The 18,451-nt window shown below is 35.7% G+C and overlaps 1 protein-coding gene across 3 annotated transcripts in view; it reads right to left on the bottom strand.

The window, feature by feature from the left end:
* Positions 1–18,451, bottom strand: part of Gabrb2 (gamma-aminobutyric acid type A receptor subunit beta2) — a 232,515-nt gene that overhangs the window by 210,995 nt on the left and 3,069 nt on the right. The window lies entirely within an intron of this gene.

Genomic DNA, 18,451 nt, shown 5'->3' with positions numbered 1-18,451 from the left:
GATAACTTTTGAACAACACTATAATTTGGTTGCACCATAAATTCTTAGGAGAAAGAAGCACTAATAAAAGGGATTATTGGCTATTTTAACATTAATTTAATTCATTTCTTATGTAACCACTCTGAGTCAGATCCTTTTTAGCTAAACCTGCCTATGGTTGGAACAGCTAAGGAAACAGAAGTGATCATAACTACCCTAAGTAGAGTCTAACGGGCTATGAGATCAATTGTTCAGCAGGATAAAGCTCCATTGGATGAAGCATATAAAGATTTTTTTGATTCTAATTCATATATTAATCAAAATATTAATCTTCTTAAAAGCATCCATATATTATTAGGTCATAAAACTTCATAAATTAATACAACACAAATTTGAACACAAGGTACAATCATCCTCTTGATTGTACTTTGAAGAGAATGACACTAGAATATGCAGAATTATGCTATTTATGGCCGTACTGTATTTGTATTTTTTATTAACATATATAGAACCAAGACTTCATTGTCAAAAGACCAGGTCTGTCTGATACATCAGCTCAGAAGGAAGACTGAAATCACTAAAGAGTAGCACATTGATTTTTAATAAATCATCCATTCAGGATAGACATTCTCTTTTGCAAGGCTAAATATATAATCAGTAAACTCATGCAAAACTATATGGAATATCAGCTTTCTTCTCAAGTGTCTCAACTAAGTTACAGGAAGCATATTTTCCTGTCCAAAAAAGTACAATCTTTTCAAGCTGACCCATAAGATATTATCATTTTAAATTATATCCCATCTTACTCCTGTAGTTTACCAGTATCAAACCTGTAGGTTATAAGCTCTTTTTAAAAGAAGTAATCCATTTTATATTCTCGTGTGTGTGTGTGTGTGTGTGTGTGTGCATGTGTGTCTACAACAGCCAAATGCCTCATAGTATGAACAATGCTGGCTTGGTTTATAGAAATGCTTCTCTCCTGTAATTTCTGACACTTTTGGCTTTTTCTTGAAGGTATACCTGACTTAACCACAACAAAGGTTAAAATTCAACTGAAGAATCTAAATTTCCTAAAACGTATAGGACATATTTCCTCTGAACTTCAATAACATATTTTGAACTATTTTCTAGAAATCTTGAACTCCATGCTCAACTAAGACATTCTAAGATGAATGGATCAACATGATCATCAAAACTGTTCAGGAAAACAGGCTAGGAAGTCAATGTATTCAAAATGACAAATCAATTATCACCTCAGACTACTATAATAGGAGGGCTTCATGGTCCTCAATTTTAAGGCGATCAAAAACTCAGATATAAGTCATATTCTGTTTTTGTATTGAATCCAGCCACGTCAACACTCAAAAGTAGCTATGTGAGGCAAGGATGCACACACAGTGTGTCACTTACACTGTTTTATTCTCTGACTATAACTGTTGTCAACATGAGATATCTCTTACCCACAAATTATAAATAAATCATTCATCCTTCGAGTAACAGAAAATATAGGTTAGACATAGCACGAGAATGATTTTGCTGATTATATTAAAATTTTTTCTTATTGCTATAGCACTTACAATATGCAAGAAAAAATGAAATAACCTAAGCAGGGGCTATAGTTTTCATCTAAATTTTACTGGATCAAGTTAAAATCATTGAAGGGAACTTTAAGATTTCACTCTCAGTGGTAATTCATGTTGATTCTTTGGGCCAAGCGAGCTATAGACAGAGGATTAAAATTAAGTTGGAACAATCACTGTTTACATGTTGAAATTGATTAAGAATAGAATAAACTTGAAAGAAATGCATGAGGTCTCCGCATATGTCTTTCTAGTGTGTTAGCCACACTGTGGAGGTGTCTCATGCATATACTGAAATGGAAATGGGAGCCAGAACTGTAAAGCTGGAAGATGAATGTTCTCAGGCGGTTATTTGACATTTGTTCATTTGGCCAAGAATCAAAAAAATAATCATTGAATATAAAAATCCCATTCACAATAATCATAAAAACTGCAAAGTACCAAAGAATATATTTAACAAGAATTATGGAGGGCCTATGGGAATAAATTTAACAAGAAATGTGTAAGACCTACACAGAGAAAACGATAAAATTTTACTGAAGAACATAAAAGAATATGTATGAATGGAAAGAAATATCATGTTCCTCAATAGAAAGAACCAATGCTGTTGAGAAGTAAATTTCCTTTACATTCCTCAAAAAAATTTAGTATCTTCACAAAAACAGTGGTAGTATTTTTGAACTAAGATTTAAAGATTTTATGAATGCTTAACTTTTTCATGAAGATCAAATATAAATAAGTATATACATAATAAGATTTGTCTCATATTTAAGAATAAATAAACTCACATGATACTGGTACAAATATTAATGAAGCAATTGCAGAGTAGAAATACAGACCTAAGGGCTTATGGAATTCCCCACATGATAAACAACCCTGTAACCATTAGTGAAAGAATAGATTATTTTATGAAATTTTATTGTGACAACTATCAATCTACTCACCTACATATACAGGTTTCTGCTTCAGAACATCTCCCAAAATACATTTCAAATTAATTTTAATGTAAGAAAAAATTTTAAAAATATTGAAAGCACATTTGAATGCTTATTGAAAGCAAATGAAAGAGAATACAAAAAGAAAAAGTAAAAGGAGACAAGACTTCAACAGATCAGCGATTCTTTACTAAGCAGCAGAGGGGCACATTTTCAAGAGGGCAAATGGTGACTGGCTACAACAAGGGTCTGAGTTTTATAGGGTTTGGGAGGGCCAGGTCATGGTAGGGGTTGGTCACCTATTTTGCGGGGCTTACTTCCGACTGCTACAGGGATTTGGGCAGATAAGGGAGACTTGCACCAGGTCAGACTCCTGAGCTCCTTTTTTTCTCTGAGGTTTTTGTTAGATCTCCATTTCCTTTAGTTTTTTTCTAAAAATTTTGGTGAAGACAAGTGTTTTCAAGGTCTGAAACCAAAGATCAGAAACTACGAAATAAAAAATTAACATGCTAATGCACACAAATATAAAGTTTGGGGACTATAAAACACATGACTTACAAAGTTCTTGAACAAGGTGATTTTTCTGTTATATATGGCACAAGGCCTTATATCCTTATTATTAAGTCCTAATATGTCAATAAGAAAAAAGGAAACAAAATCAGTGAGTGATATGAAAAGGCGATTCAGAGTGAAGAATTAAAAATGGCCTTTAAACACAAAATTGAGTTTCAGTTAGCTTAATTATTGCAGGAAATAACCAATTTCAGCTATTAGAGTAGCAAAGATGAAAAAAAAAAAAAAAAACACACCATACATTCAGAGAGAAAAACCTAAGACTGGGGAAGTGAGGGTGTGTAAACTGAATGCATATATGGCAATGTGAATAAAAGCTAGCACATTTTTAAGGAAACAATTCTGTCGTAAGTATCAAGATGTAAGAGGTACATGTTCTGGGGGCCAGTCAACCAATTACCAAGAATTTGCCAAGGGAAATAATTTTACAATCAAATATGCACATACAGAGTGTTCAATATAGTTTAGTTCAAAATAGCAAAATTTCTCCAAATGATCATAATATCCATCAATAGAAGACTGATTTAGTAAATACAGCATAGGCATATGATGAATTTTTATGTAACAATTAAAAAATTGGAGATAGCATCAAAATAATTTCACAAAATAGTAAATGCAAAAATTATATTTTAGAACATGACATGTGATATCATTCTGTTTTATTTCATGTGTAGATATGTGATATCCCTGAAGGTAATCATTTCTGAACAACGATATTATTATACTACATTAGGGCTGAGGCCGAAGCTCAGTTGCAGAGTACTTGCCTAGCATGTATGAGTCTTTGGGTTTGATCCTTGGCACCATATAAAAATAAATAAATAAAATAAAGCCAACTGTCCATCTACAACTATCAAAAACTTTAAAAAAAATATTTTGCATTACTTATTATATTTACTATTTTTTATAATGGACAGGAATAAGTAATAAAATCAATACAGAATTATGAAGAAATTTATATGACAGATCAACCTGCTTTACAAATCCAACGTATCACTTGGAAGTTACTTTGCATCTTTCATTTAAATGTCTTTATTACCCAATATAGAAACTATTGTCCAGAATTTAAGAAATTTGTCCCCTGTCTTAAATGTCATTAGAAACAAATATGAGACAAAGCCAGAACTTTCAGAACTCCTGCTTTTGATCTACTGATATTTTCAGAATAAATACAGAAATAAACTATTAAAAATGCAATGTCATTTTGGTATTGTTTCCTCTCTAGAGAAACATAGGACTTAGTAATTTGTTTTAAATGCTGGACATATACACACAATATTTCACATGTATGCTATATCTAACATAATTTTATTTATTTTTTTGTCAGCCCATTTGAATATGTGATAAACTAGAAAAAAGAAAAAGAAAGTAGAAACATTTTGTTTGAGCAACATACTCTTATCACATTTGAACACAAGCTTATTCAGACTGAAGTCTTTTGAACTGATCTTGAAACACATCACAATTACTATTTTATACAAATGCTAATCATCAGTTGACTGAGTATTCTGAGAGAGGTACTGACTCATTAAAATAGCAAGTAGGACATGGAGGGTTGATGTTTTCTTAGCTCTGAAAGCCTCTTGTAAAATTTAGTCAAAATCTAATTTTGCTCTTAATTCTCAGGATTAGCATCCACTTCTTTCAGAACAGATTTCTGTTTTGAGCAAGAATTGAATTCATGCCACAAAAATGAAAGATGATTTACAAAAATGAAGAAAATATGAATCATAACCTTCAATTTACCCACAAATTCCTGTGATGCTGAAACAGGTATTAGTTAAATTGATACATAAATGACATGAACCATCTTCTTTTGCAAAACTACAAGACTCTATTCTATACACTCAATTAGTCTGATTTTTCTGGGTTTCTCAAAAATCATCAGAGAAGCTGGAATGTGGACTATTGACCATCATTCTGGAATATTGAGTTGGTGGCCCATCCACTCCATTTTTTTTTTTTTTCAAATTCTCTTTCCTTAACTTTAGAACACAAAAATAATGACATAAGGGAAATCAGGCTCCAATCTGGTTCCACCACTTTCTAGATGCTGCAAAGGGGACTGTCTTTTCTTGGTTATAGTTCATTCTATCTTCCAGGAAATCTTTTAACCCTCAGCCTACCCACCTGTAAAATGTGACAATAGTTCTTATTTCACTGAGTTTTTTAAATGATGTGCGAAATAACTTTAAAATAGCATTTAATTTCACAGTATTTCTTAAGAAATGGTGAGTTTCAGTAATTAGGAATCATGATCAGTGACAAGTCAGTTATGTGTCTGAGTTATAATACAATTTTTCAAATCCTGTATTTCACTGAGTCTTACAAAATAAAATGTTTGTATATAAACTATGAAGTGCTTAAAAACCCAGAGCAACAACACATGTATTTCAATATATATATTTTATTCCATATCATGTAAATTCAAAAGGTCAAGGACTAGGGATGTAGCTCTGTGATACGGTGTGTGAATACCATGTGCAATGCCCTGGGTTCAATCCCCAGCACGAAAAAAGAAAAACAATTCTCTGATTATGTACACATTCTTATAGTACATATCCTTGTTGCATAACTTTAATATTCTTGCACACCAAACAAAACTCAGCTATGATGTACAAAAAAGGCCTTTTATTTCTCAAGTAATTAAGACACTCAAGCCACAGATATTCATCCTTTCAACTCTCTCCACCTCCCTCTCTTGGTTTCATGCTGCTCTCTGTAAAGTCCAACAGCACAGGCAGAGGCTGCTCTTACCTCCAGGGCACAGTGCGCTAACATGATAACGGAATGGGAAACCCAGAGCTCAGAGATTGTTGCTACCTTCTTAAATGAGAATATGATCAATGAAGAGGTATTTTTGTCCAAATCTGAGAATTTTAAAAGCAGGACATAATTACAACATTTACCACTTTGACTAAAGAACCCAATAGAGGAAGAAAGTTGCATAAAACAATAAATTTCTACCTAACTGGATTACCCAGGATGATAATCTGAGCCAGTGGTAAACAAGCAAGGTAAGCTAAGTTTAAAACATGGTTCTCAAAACTGACTCATAAAATCAATAGGAAGAGTTGTATGGTCTCTTAGAAAACATGTCAGTTAAGATATTAAAATGAGAGTTGATCTTTCCAAATAACCAGACAGTAATACATTTGCCAGAAAATATTTCTCTCTGGTGTTCAAAAGAAACCGGCACAATGATTTTATTAGATTTCTTACAAAACAGAACTTGGCCTCTCAAACCTGAGGTCTAAGAAAAGGCACCGGAAAGCGTCAGAAGGAAATAAAGTAACTTTGTGCTTTTCTTGTGGTCTCAAATTCTATATGAATCTTTCATCTGTAAGTTTGGCAAGAATTTAAAATATTATGACTTTTAAAATAAAGGTGTCATTCTCTAGTGGATTCTATTTTAAAAATGGTTTGCCATATAGGCACACCAATGGGATTCAAGTAAACATTTAGGAGCATTCTTCCAACAAATGAGCTAGACTCAAATTTAGATAGCCCAGCACATCAATCCCACCAGTGTGGGAAGTGCGGAAGCTTAACCACGCTTGAAAGAGAAATGATGTACACAGCCCATCAGAGAACACTGCAAGAGATCTTCCTCCAACGTAGCAACTCAAATGCTCACTTGGCCAAAGAAACAGAAGTATACATTTTCAAAATAGATATCCAAGCTTTTTGTAGGTGAAGAAAAAGAGAATAGAGCACTAATATTTCATTTTTTGAACTGTGGCACATTCCATGACAAGTACAAAGAAACGGTGATTAGATTTTACACCCTAATAATTGGCATCTGTTCATTCATATCTAAAATTCTTTATCATGTCAGCTTTTTATTTATGGTATTTGTTTCAAATGTTCCATAAATTGTTTCACTCAAGTTTCAAACTAAAAAATATTCCTTGAAAAATCAATGGGCCAATGAAGTCAGCACCCTTACAAAAAAAAAAAAATAAGTTTGAAAGATGACTTCTGCAATTTGCTTAAAATCTAACAATCTGATATAGTCCTTTGCCGACCTACTTAACCTGTAGTCCCAAGAATCAGGAAAATTAGTTCCAACCTTAAAAAAAAAAACACTTCCTCTTGAAAGAGATGCACAGCACTCTTTCTGTGTTGATGCTTTAGGGATTGCAACATAGAAGAAAATGTGACTATACTTATAGAAAACATCAATCACTTTTAAATTATCTCAGTTTAAATCCTACTATGCAATACTTTCCATTAGTAGAATTATGTGCAAATTGAAACAGCCTTGAATTTGCTATTATTCATGAGATTAATATTTATTTTCATGGGAAGTGAAAAAAATTTAGATAAGTGTCAAAGTAAGTATGAGATAAAAATATCATAACTTGTTTACTTTTACTAAATCTTCTTTAAATTTCTATTTTGCTGGATAATACATCACATGATGTACGTAGGGAAACAGATACATATACACGTAGTGAGCAGGTCAGCCAGAAGTTTAAGTCTCAGCAACTACCAGCCTGCGACCCTGAGTAAGTTAATTACTCAAAACTTAAATTCCTCCTCTGTAAAATGAGCACAGTTAGATTCCTTCAACTATAAAGCTATTGTGAAGTTTAATTTAGTTAAAACATAATATGCATCTCGACCTGGACACTGAACCCATGGTAAGTGCGCAATAATGATTAGTTCTTACTAGAGACCTACATGGATAGATGTCTCCAAGGTCAAAATTATGAATTAATTTTCACAATTTGGTCCAAAAATTACAAACTTATATGTGACAAACTTTAGGTTCATAAGCATTCAAATATATGTGTACATATATGCATGTATATATGTGTTTGTACACCCACATATATAAATGTGTGCATGCATATACAAAAAGAGGAGCCTATTCAGGAAACTGTTACATAATACTAAAAGATAAACATTAGAAGTATTTTTTCAAGTGATATCCACGAAACCTTCATTGTAAAATGGAATATTTTTAGGTTAATTTATTAGAAAAGATTCAAAGCTCTAATAACTAACTATAGTTAAATCTTCCTATCTATATGAAATGATAGGGTCAAAATAACAAAATATATTAATAAACATATTTATAATTTTATGATCCATCATATATTAGTATAAAAATATGACATATTCATAATGATGAGATATTAATTATGATAACATTGACAGTGCAAAGATGGAATAAATTACATAAACTTATGGAAATATAATTACAATAGATATGAAGTAATGGGTATTTCATACTAATAATTTTAAGAGATGCATAATTATGAAACAGATTTATCTCTCTGAAGTGCTTGGGCCAAAATAACAAGATTTACATAGAAATAACATCATTTTAATTAAATGTAAAAATAAAGTAGCAGAGTGAAAAATTGACTTTTAGAGACTATCATTTAATTAAAACTGTTGCTGTAGTTTGGGTCTGGAATGTGTCCCAAAGGCCCCTGTGTACAGTACAGGTCCCCAGCTCCTGGCACTACTGGGAGCAGGCGGAACACTTAAGAGGTGGGTCCCAGGGAGAGGAAGTTAAGCCCTTGGAGGATACTTTGAGAGGAACATTGGAACCAGGCTCCTTTTTCTTCCCCTCTCTATTTGCTTCCAGGCTGCCAACAGGTGAACAGGATTTGTCTGCCACATACTCCAGACACACTGTGCTGCCACAGGCCAAAGTAACAAGGCCAAGTGACCAGGGACTGAAACCTCTGAAACAACGAGCCAAAACAAATCTTTTGTCTCTTTAAGTTGATTATCTCAGGTATTTTTTTTTTCCCTACATAAATGGATATCTGACAGAATCGTGGAGAAATCTGTGGGTAAACACTTTCCAAATTTTTTACTTAATGATCTTGCACCAATGAAAAAGTGAAATATCGATCTTGGAGGCATCAACGTCAAGGTGCTCCGTCAGTCAGGCCTTACATTTAAGCATACCTTCAAGCTCTATGACAAAGCAGCTGCAAGTAATGACAGAAAGGGATGCAATGGCATTTTACTCACATAAAGTATGTGATATTACCACTACTACTAACCAAGCAATCATCCATCTTTGAAACAAGGAAGGATTATACAAATCATACAGCAATGTGTCTACTAAAATGCCAATATGTTCTGATGTTTTTCAGACATTTTCAAGTAACTCATGTTGCTATTATCTATTTATTCACAGTACCAAAAAAAAACATGCTGCGTTGTTCATCCCTCCTCTTATTAGATAGACTTAATTCAGTTTTTCTAAAAATAGCATATGTGTCAATAAAATTAGTGAAGATATTCTAAATGGCAGTTTTTAAAGGAAAATACTTTTTCGCTTTCCCCGTCTTACGTTAAGCAAGTTTCTTCTGCTTTCTCCTTTGTTTCTTGTGAAAATGCTTAAGACTCGTGTCATAGCTGTACCTAAGAAATCTTAATGTCTGCTCTGCAGAGCTCTCAGGTAGTATGCAATTAAAGTTCCCCCTATATATGCACCCCAGCATGCCTATCTACTTACTATATTCCTGTGGAATTTAGAAATTAGATGACCTTTCTAGTGCTTAGCTTCCAGATTTGTAAGAGGCAATGTTGATTCCTAGTTCGTACGATTTCTTTGTGTTAAATGAGATAGTCATACACACCCTAGAGTTTTGTCTCTTAGTAACCCCATTATTGCTAACATTAATGACATTTTTCACATTGTCCATGTCCCACTTCCTTCTCCAACAGGACAATTCTATTTACTCTCCATCTATTCAAATTGTCCTGTTCCTTCTTTTTTAGTTCAAGCTCTCCCTCTTCCATGAAATCTTCCTCTACAAATCCCAGCCACTCAGTACAATTGGGTCTTTATCATTGGAAAAATCCTTACTACAACCAGAGACCACAGCTGTTATCTAGTTCTGTTATCAGTGATGATATTCACTTCTACTTCACTTAAACTAGTGTTCTGAACATAACACCCTCCCCGATGATAGTACCTCCACCAGAGTCATCTAGAGAGCTTTAAACATGAAGAATCCTGAAACTACCTCAGACCTGCTGAATCAGGTTCTGAGCATAGATTCAGAAAATGTGAATATCAACACCAGAATGATAATTTCCTTGTGCAAAAAAGTTTAAGAGTAACTGTAAACAATTTAATTTTCGATGTTTTATTTCTAGTTCTAGACTTAAGGAATATGCCACATTCCTGTCCCACCTCTGAAACATTCTTGTCTCCATCTTTCCCTCACTTTCCCTTAGGCAATTATGATAAATTCTTCTAGATTCTAGAGAGAGGTTTAATTCTGGTGTTAAACCTGTCTCAAAACCTTCTACAATACAGCCTAATTGGTACAGTGCCAGATTAATTAGGACTTTAGACACATTTTCTGGTAGCCTATGATAGTCCTTCAATGACTCCTCCAACAAACTCGGTCCATATTTGCTGAGCATCTAGTAATTATCAGGCATGAGCTCAGCTCTGGGGATGCAGAGAAACCGGGCTCAAAATCTCTAGATCTTCCTCTATGGCTTACTCACATATCGCTTTTTTAAGAAACATGTGGATTCACTCTAAAACTTGATTAATTTAATTGTTCCTATTGTGTTAGGAGAGAACTTATTTCATCTTCAATTGCTTGAAGAATTACTCCTAAGTTAAGGCCTCTTGGCAAGACAATGGGCAGTAGGTGCCAAATTACAGAGCAAGGAAATGAGACTTGGCAGTAGAGATGCCAATAGAATGTGGCAAAACAGAGCACCAGAGCAAGTCAATGGCTCAACACATCCCCCATATTCTTCCATATAAATTGTGACAGCATAGTGTAAACTCATGTATCTCCTTACTTAATAAAACACATAGTTTGCCAATAAAATGCATGATTGGAAGTACCATAAATCTTGTGTTTCTATCTTTAAAAAACTCTTACCCTTCTAATTCCTTCTTCCTCTTTTAATGGCCTGCTTCAAAGTTTTGTTTATGTCATTTGAAAACACTGTGATTTTGGAAAATCTGAGTAATATCAGGATAGAAGCTGAGTAAAGATTAGCTGTGTCAAAGTAATAGGTCAAGGTAATAAATAACATTGACAAATACATACTTAAACCTCCATGTTTGTTTAAATTCAGTTCTCTATTTTGAATTTGACTTCCATATTATCATTCATGGTGTACAAGTAAAAGGAAATAATATGTTACTTCATTTTCAAATAGTCTACCAGTAGAATTATGGCTAACAAACTACAAAATGGATTTAATAGATTCCCATTTTGAAAAAAATATGGGCCGTTGGCAAAGAAATTGCCAATATGCTCCTATGTGGGCACATATGTGTAAAACCAAAGACTGGAAAAATACACACCCGTTGACATGGGTGATAGAAATGTTGTGTACTTTTTAGAAATAACACTGTAAAGATAACCGTGATCTATTAAGTTAAAATATACAGTATAACATCTCATCAACAAGATAACTAAGTGAAATGTGCAAAATATGAATACTAAACAAGAACTAGGATGTAACACAGGCAAAATAAAACAGGTAAAATGAAAAGATGAGGATATGGATGCTGGTTAGTATTTTTAAATTGTTGTTTCCACAATATCCCACTAACCATAAGTGAAAGTGTCCACTGCGCTCAAGAGCCCTCCCTCCTTTCCTCCACTTGCTAGGTAGCACACCGTGACTCTTCACACCATGCTTCTTCAAGGGGACAGTGTTGCTCCCCAGGGCATGCTTGGCAATTTCTAGAGACATTTTTTTGGCTTTCGAAATTTCCAGGGTGCCACTGGCATCAAGGAAGTAGAGGCCAGGGACACTGTGAAAGGTCATGAAGTGCCAACAGCACCAAGGTTAGAAACCTGGTATGGAACAGCTGTAAAACAAGCCCATGTCCCTCCTCAAAGCAAGCCCTCCTCCCCCACCAAAGAACACTTTCTCCAACTTATGCTCATGTGGAAATTCCCAGGAATATTTCATCATTTGGGGGGAAAAGAGCTAAAACACACAGATGCACTTTTAAAATATGAAATCCAAGATACTTCCCTTACCTGCTTTCTCGGACAGACTAAGCCCATAGTCAGCTCCTCATTTTCATGCCTCAGTCAAGCAAAAGCATTGTTCAGTAGCATAAAGTAACAGTAAGGGTTTGTCCCAAGCATTAGCCAAGAGAAACAGTTTGAGAAACTATCAAATGTATAGTTGTTTAAAATTGATGAAATATGAGGTCAGGCAAAAGGTGAAAATAACCACCTTTAAGAGAACTATTTTGGAGGACAACCAATCAAAATGCACATATTATTCATTCTCAACAAACAAACAAAAAGTGAAGCTGAAAGTGTTATCTTAAGAAAAAAAAAAAAAAGAAAGAAAGAAAAAGAAAACCAGGCGCAGTGGTGCATGCCTGTAATCCCAGCAGCTTGGAAGGCTGAGGCAGGAGGATCACTGGTTCAAAGTCAGCCTCAGCAAAAAGCAAGGTGCTAAGCAATTCAGTAAGACCTTGTCTCTAAATAAAAATACAAAAACTAAAACTGGGCTAATGTGGCTAAATGTGGCTCAGTGGTTGAGTGTCTCCAAGTTCAATCCCTGTTACCCACCCCCCCAAAAAAAGGGTGTGGTCTTTCTATACTACACCCACCCAAAGCTTAAAACCACAAAGTTCTTGAGAATGAATCAAGCAACATTTCCTTGCAGTTATATATCATAAATTATTAACCTGGATGGTTACCTGACAGAATTTGCTGAAGCACTAGAATTATTATTAGACAGCTAACAAATGTCACCCATTTGCAATGAAAGAATTGAGGACAAGAGCAACACCTCCAACTCCTTGAGATTCTACCTTTACTCCTTGGGAATTCTGCCAAGTAGATGTAATATAAAATATAAGTTTCCCAAGGACAGGAACTGTGTCTTATATTTAACCCATACTGAATAAAACACCTACTTGAAACAATCACTGTAATAAAATCAAAACATTTTCAAGATAAAGATGGAGAGGAGCAACAGAAGCATCTCGTGAAGGATTAGTTCTATTTGATCCACTCACTGTCTCCAAAACAAGAATAAAAATAGCTGTGAAGAAACAGGGTCAGCATGGAATGGAAATGATCAAAGAAGAAAGCCTTGCTGCATTTAAAAGCAGCATGTACCACACGCTAAGAACTGGGGATGGGAAAATGATCACCTGCTACCTGTGTGACCTTGAATAAGCCACTTAACCTTTCTGGGCCTCAAGTTCCCCTTTTGATTGTAAGGAATCTCAGTTTCTACAGGAGGTCTGATTTAGATGATGAACATTAATACAATATCTGTGTAAGTTAGGGACTCAATAAACACTAGGTAATATTATTATATTAATGTGATACCAATGCTGCTGCTGATAATGATGATGAAGATTGCTGAGCACTGTACACACAGAGGAGGAGGAAGAAGAGGAGGAGAAGGAGGAGGAGGAGGAGAAGGAGGAGGAGGAGGAGGAGAGGAGGAGAAAGGGAAGGAGAAAAAGCAGTCATGAAAAGATCTTGCCCAAATAGAGTAGGAGTTTCAAAGAACAGCTCGTATAGAATTAGAGTCTCCTGGTAGCCACTGAGTTCACACACCCTTCATCAGGGTCATGGTCATGCTTCCTGATACACCTCACTCACCTCTTCCTCATAGCAGCTGATTTTAATCCCTGAATCTCAGTAGAAAGTGTCTCCTGTCACTGAGAACTTGAAGGTCTTCAGGCAAGAAGGCCTTCAGCCTCCTTCTGCTCCTCCACCCACCTCCCCTCTTCATCCTCAACCTGCTTCCTTCTAAACAGTATTTCCCTCCAACTTACAGGATTCCTTTTCATCTGTTTCCTTCTCCCCAATTCCCTTAAGATCCAAACTTTCCAAAAGTATATTCTCCATCCACCAAACCTCCTCTGATGGCACTGTACCAAGTGTCCTCTTAGAACATCTGGGAGACAAGTCTCCCAACTAATTACAACCGATTCTCGTGGCATCTGACACAGCTGTCCATTTGCTGCTCTTTTACATGCTCTTGTTGCTTTATCATGAGGAGGACTTTACTCTAACTTTCCGCCTGCTCCTGAGCTGTGTATTAATCTCTTTTGTAGGCTCCTTTATGACTTCCTATCACTGAAAATTACAGTGCTCATAAGACCTCACTTTGGGTTGTCTGCCCAGTTTCTTCTCTGTGCCCATTCAGTTATAAGTGCTGTCTCTCTCTTTCACCATCGCAATCCCCCTAGCTAAGGAATCACCTACTGGTTAACTCCACTTGGGGGTTCCTTGTGCAAGGAAAATTCAGCACTTTCCAAGCTGAACTCACTGTCTACACACATATTTCATCCTCCCAGCATCCACTGCTCTCCCCATCCTCCCTGTAGTGACAAATGAAACCACTAAAAGTGGGATTTACCAAAATCCACTTTTACTCTGGAAATACACTAATTCCACCTCTGCTCATTTTCACCCCTTTCTTAGTTTGTCAATACTTCCCAGGTTTCTGCAGCAGGTGTCCATCTCATCTCCCAACCTTAAGTCTCACTCCAGATGAGCCCACCTGCCACCCTTCACATCACCTCTTAGAGGTGTGAATCTGCTCATGTCATTCTCTTAAGGACACCCCTTCATGGGTCCCTACTGCCTTTGGGAAAAAAAGTTGTACTACTGGGAAGACACAAAATCGGCCACTCCGTGTGGCTTTGACGCCAGTTTTCTCACCCCTTTACTCCATTTAAACCTATTTTCAAATCCCTAATACCATTTATTTTTCCTGTGTCACATGCATTTTTCCCTCTGCTTGGAACATTTGTCCACAGATCTCTAACCCTTTTTTCCTCAAGCTAATTTCTATGCAGTGCATCAGTATTCTATATGCCTACTATGTTCTGTCGATTTTCTCTTCAAAGCACTTGTGATCCTATGCTGATATTTTAAATGGTGAATGTCTCAAAGCTGAGTGCTATGATTCTCTGCTCTATTTATCCACATAGATAGTACAGTGTGTGGTGACCAACCATGAATTCCTGCTAAGAAAGTGAATTCCTCATTCATTATTTGTGGCATTCACCCACTGGAGGAGACAGTGCCTTGTCTAGAAATAAATTATAAACATGACAGAATAAGATAGAACAATTATCTAAAATATAAGGCAAGTTGAGATACCAAGCATGAAATGACTGGAGAAATGAACAAGGAACAAAGGAACTGATAGGAGACAGACCACTGTGCACGCACTTGTGTACCTTCTGGGCAGAAAAGGTTTAGAGAAAAGATCAGAATTAAGCTAGGCAGAAGCACAGTAAGCACCTGATGTGGAATTTAAGATTAGAGAACACCTAGATGTTAAGTTTCATGAGGTCAAGGGACAGCCTGGTCTTGTTCACTACTCTGTCCCTGAGGTCTTACACATGCTGGGCTCATAGTGGCAGCTAAATAAGTATTGGTAGAATGGAATTTTAAATTGTGCAGCTGGTGATGCAAGAAACATCTGTTTTTTTTTTAAAAAAAAGCGATACTTTTCTCCATTTGCCATTCCATAAAAAGGTAATTTGTGTATGTGTTTACTAGAACTCTTTCCTCAAAAGTGAAATATTGCTTCACTCGTTGGTTGGCAAATGTGTTGCTTCAAGATGGAGAAGAATCTGCTTTAAATGAAGAGAAAGCTATTTCGGTCCATAATCCTCAGAGCCAAATTTGAATCTTAAAATGCACTTTTCATCAAAGAATCTTAACAAAAAGATTCCTGCCAATTTAACCAAAACATCTAAAAATATTTCATTCCAAAGCCAAGCTTCCTGCTCAGGAGCATTCTAATTGAAATCTCATTCCTCCAAAGATCTTTCATGGGGTGACAGTCATCTGAGTCTCATGGCTTAGATACAATTGCCACCTTCCTTAGAACTCTCAACTCTAAGCCATTTAGGAGTTCTGCATTTTCCTAATGCTTTTATAAATCCCCAAGTTTTCCTGAAACTTCTCTATACACAGTAGAGTTGCTATTACAAACCAAGCAGGAGACACATGTAACTCTGAGTTGGAAGTGAACTGAACATGCTCCTTCTCGTTCCAAAGATGAGCAAACTAAGACCTAAAGAGGTAGATTATCAATGCAAAGACATGTAGGACAGCAGCAGGAGTGCTAGAGACTTTGTCTCTTGGGTACTAGGATGGTATTAATTTCTGTTCATAGAACACCAATACATTCACATATATATTTTATTAATTTTGGTGGTCACCTGAGATGGGTAAAATGGGACTATTACTTTCCCTTAACAAGAAGGAAACTGAGGTCACTCAGGCTGTGACTATCCTCAGTATGACTAAGCACCAGCAGTACAACTACCATCCAAGACTCCTGATTCAGTTCAGGGTCTTTTCATCATTGTCACTTATAAGAAGCAGCACATTGACATGGATGGACATTTTTTCTTCAACACAAATGAGTCAACAGCAATTTAAAATGGTCTAGTGCCAGCATTCTTCAAAGAAAGATGTGCTAGAATAAGAAAGTTACAATTACCAGAGGCTGCAGTCCAAAAAGGATAATGAGGGAGAGATATTCATATTAATCAACTGAAATTTAACTTAAATAATTAATGGAACTAACCAAAAGATCCTAACCCTTTTAGAAATGTGTTCAAAGGACAGTATACTACAAACATCATCTTAAGCACTAGTGATGGAATTACTCATCTGTTGCTTTGAAGCAAGCAACCACATTTAAAAATAAAGTAGCAGCAACAGATATAACAAAAAAAATTCTTTGGAGGATTAGTTTTAGATTCTTTGGGTTGCTAGCTAAAATGATGCTCATTTTTCAACAAGCTACAATGTAGTTGAACATATCCACCAGTGTTAGCATTAGGCTAAGAAAGGAATCTGGCTACAAACTTTTTTAAAAAATATTTTTTTTAGTTGTTGATGGATCTTTATTTTATTCATTTATTTATATGTGGTGCTGAGAATTGAACCCAGTGCCTCACACATGTAGGGCAAGTGCTCCACCACTGAGCCACAACCCCAGCCTTGGCTTCAAACTTTTAACACTGGGTTCTAATCAGTAATGCTGCAATGCTGTCCCATTTACAACTTGACATTTATTTTTGTACTTTCAACATCCCATGATTTTCAGCCACAGTAAATAGCTTTAAATGATGACACCTCTCCTTAGCTGGATCTATATTTTGACTTGCAGGTCTTGGCATGGAGTCCACCTGAGATATCTCTCCAAAATGTTTCATAAAGGGAAAAAAATGAATACAACTTAAGAAAGGAAAAGAAAACAAAAACTCTACCACTCAAACAACTTTCTATGGAACTCACTTAAGTGCTTAGTTAACCTATTGCAATAAACTCTAGTTATCTCATGATTGTCTCTTTGGATTCTAGATTCTTCCTACTATTTTCCCACAAAACACCATTTTAGTAATCCTCTAAGGAAGCAAGCATTAAAATATAATTTGAGAGCAGGAAAACAGCATAAATTAAAAAAAAAACATACAAAAGTGTCTAATCCAACCACATGTAGGACACACAGAATCACACATGACTTTATATATAACTTTGTTTTCAGCAACACAATCTAGAATCAAGTACCTGGAACTTAGGAGATACCCACATTGGGACCATTTCCTATTTTTATGTTGAAACTCAGAATATAAACTGATGAAAAATCTTGATTCCCACCAAAGTGATTATCTGTATAGCTGAGAAATTCACTTAACAAATACTGTCTGTCCACACAGGGAATCTCATAATGTGTGGTTCTGCACATCCAATACTGTCTTTGGTCAGCATTGACATCTATATCATAAAAACTTTCCCAATAATTAAAACACAAAAAGATTCATGCCACTACAACATTGCTGAAATGGTTGAACATTCCCTTAAGTTTTCATAAGATTCTTCAGAACCTTGACATAATCCCACACACACTATCACTTATTTGGGGGCAATGGATAAGGGTTGTACTGGTTATTTCAGGTTCCTGTTTAAATTCAGGGAATATGGAAACGTGTGTGATGTTGAGAGCCTGTTGAAAACTTAGCAGTTTGGTACATTGACCATCTTGAGTTAATAAATAAGAGTCCTAATTCTCAGTTCCTGATGGCTGGCCAAGAAGTGTCTGCATAAAATCTTACACACTGCACCCCCTTTCTTTAGTTATCCATCCACCTTCTGGACAGAAGGATGCACAATATTCTTAAATGTACTGTGTGCCCTGTCAAAAGTAACTCTGGAGATTTACATCAAAGTGTGGCCCTTCTATATGGGCTTTTCCAAAGGAAAAAAACTTTAAATTAGAAAAGTTACCAGAGAAATGCCCCACCTCAGTGGAGGAATCTGGGACACTTGTCTGTCATGCATGTCTGCAGTGCTCCAACATGGGCAGCAGGGGGCGCTCCTGCATGAAGCAAACCCCCCCACAAGTGCTTCC

The sequence above is a fragment of the Marmota flaviventris genome, chromosome 5 (genome assembly GCF_047511675.1).
Source record: "Marmota flaviventris isolate mMarFla1 chromosome 5, mMarFla1.hap1, whole genome shotgun sequence".
Classification (NCBI taxonomy): Eukaryota; Metazoa; Chordata; class Mammalia; order Rodentia; family Sciuridae; genus Marmota; species Marmota flaviventris.
Note: the sequence above shows the minus strand (reverse complement) of the source record. Positions and strands in the feature narration are given on the sequence as shown.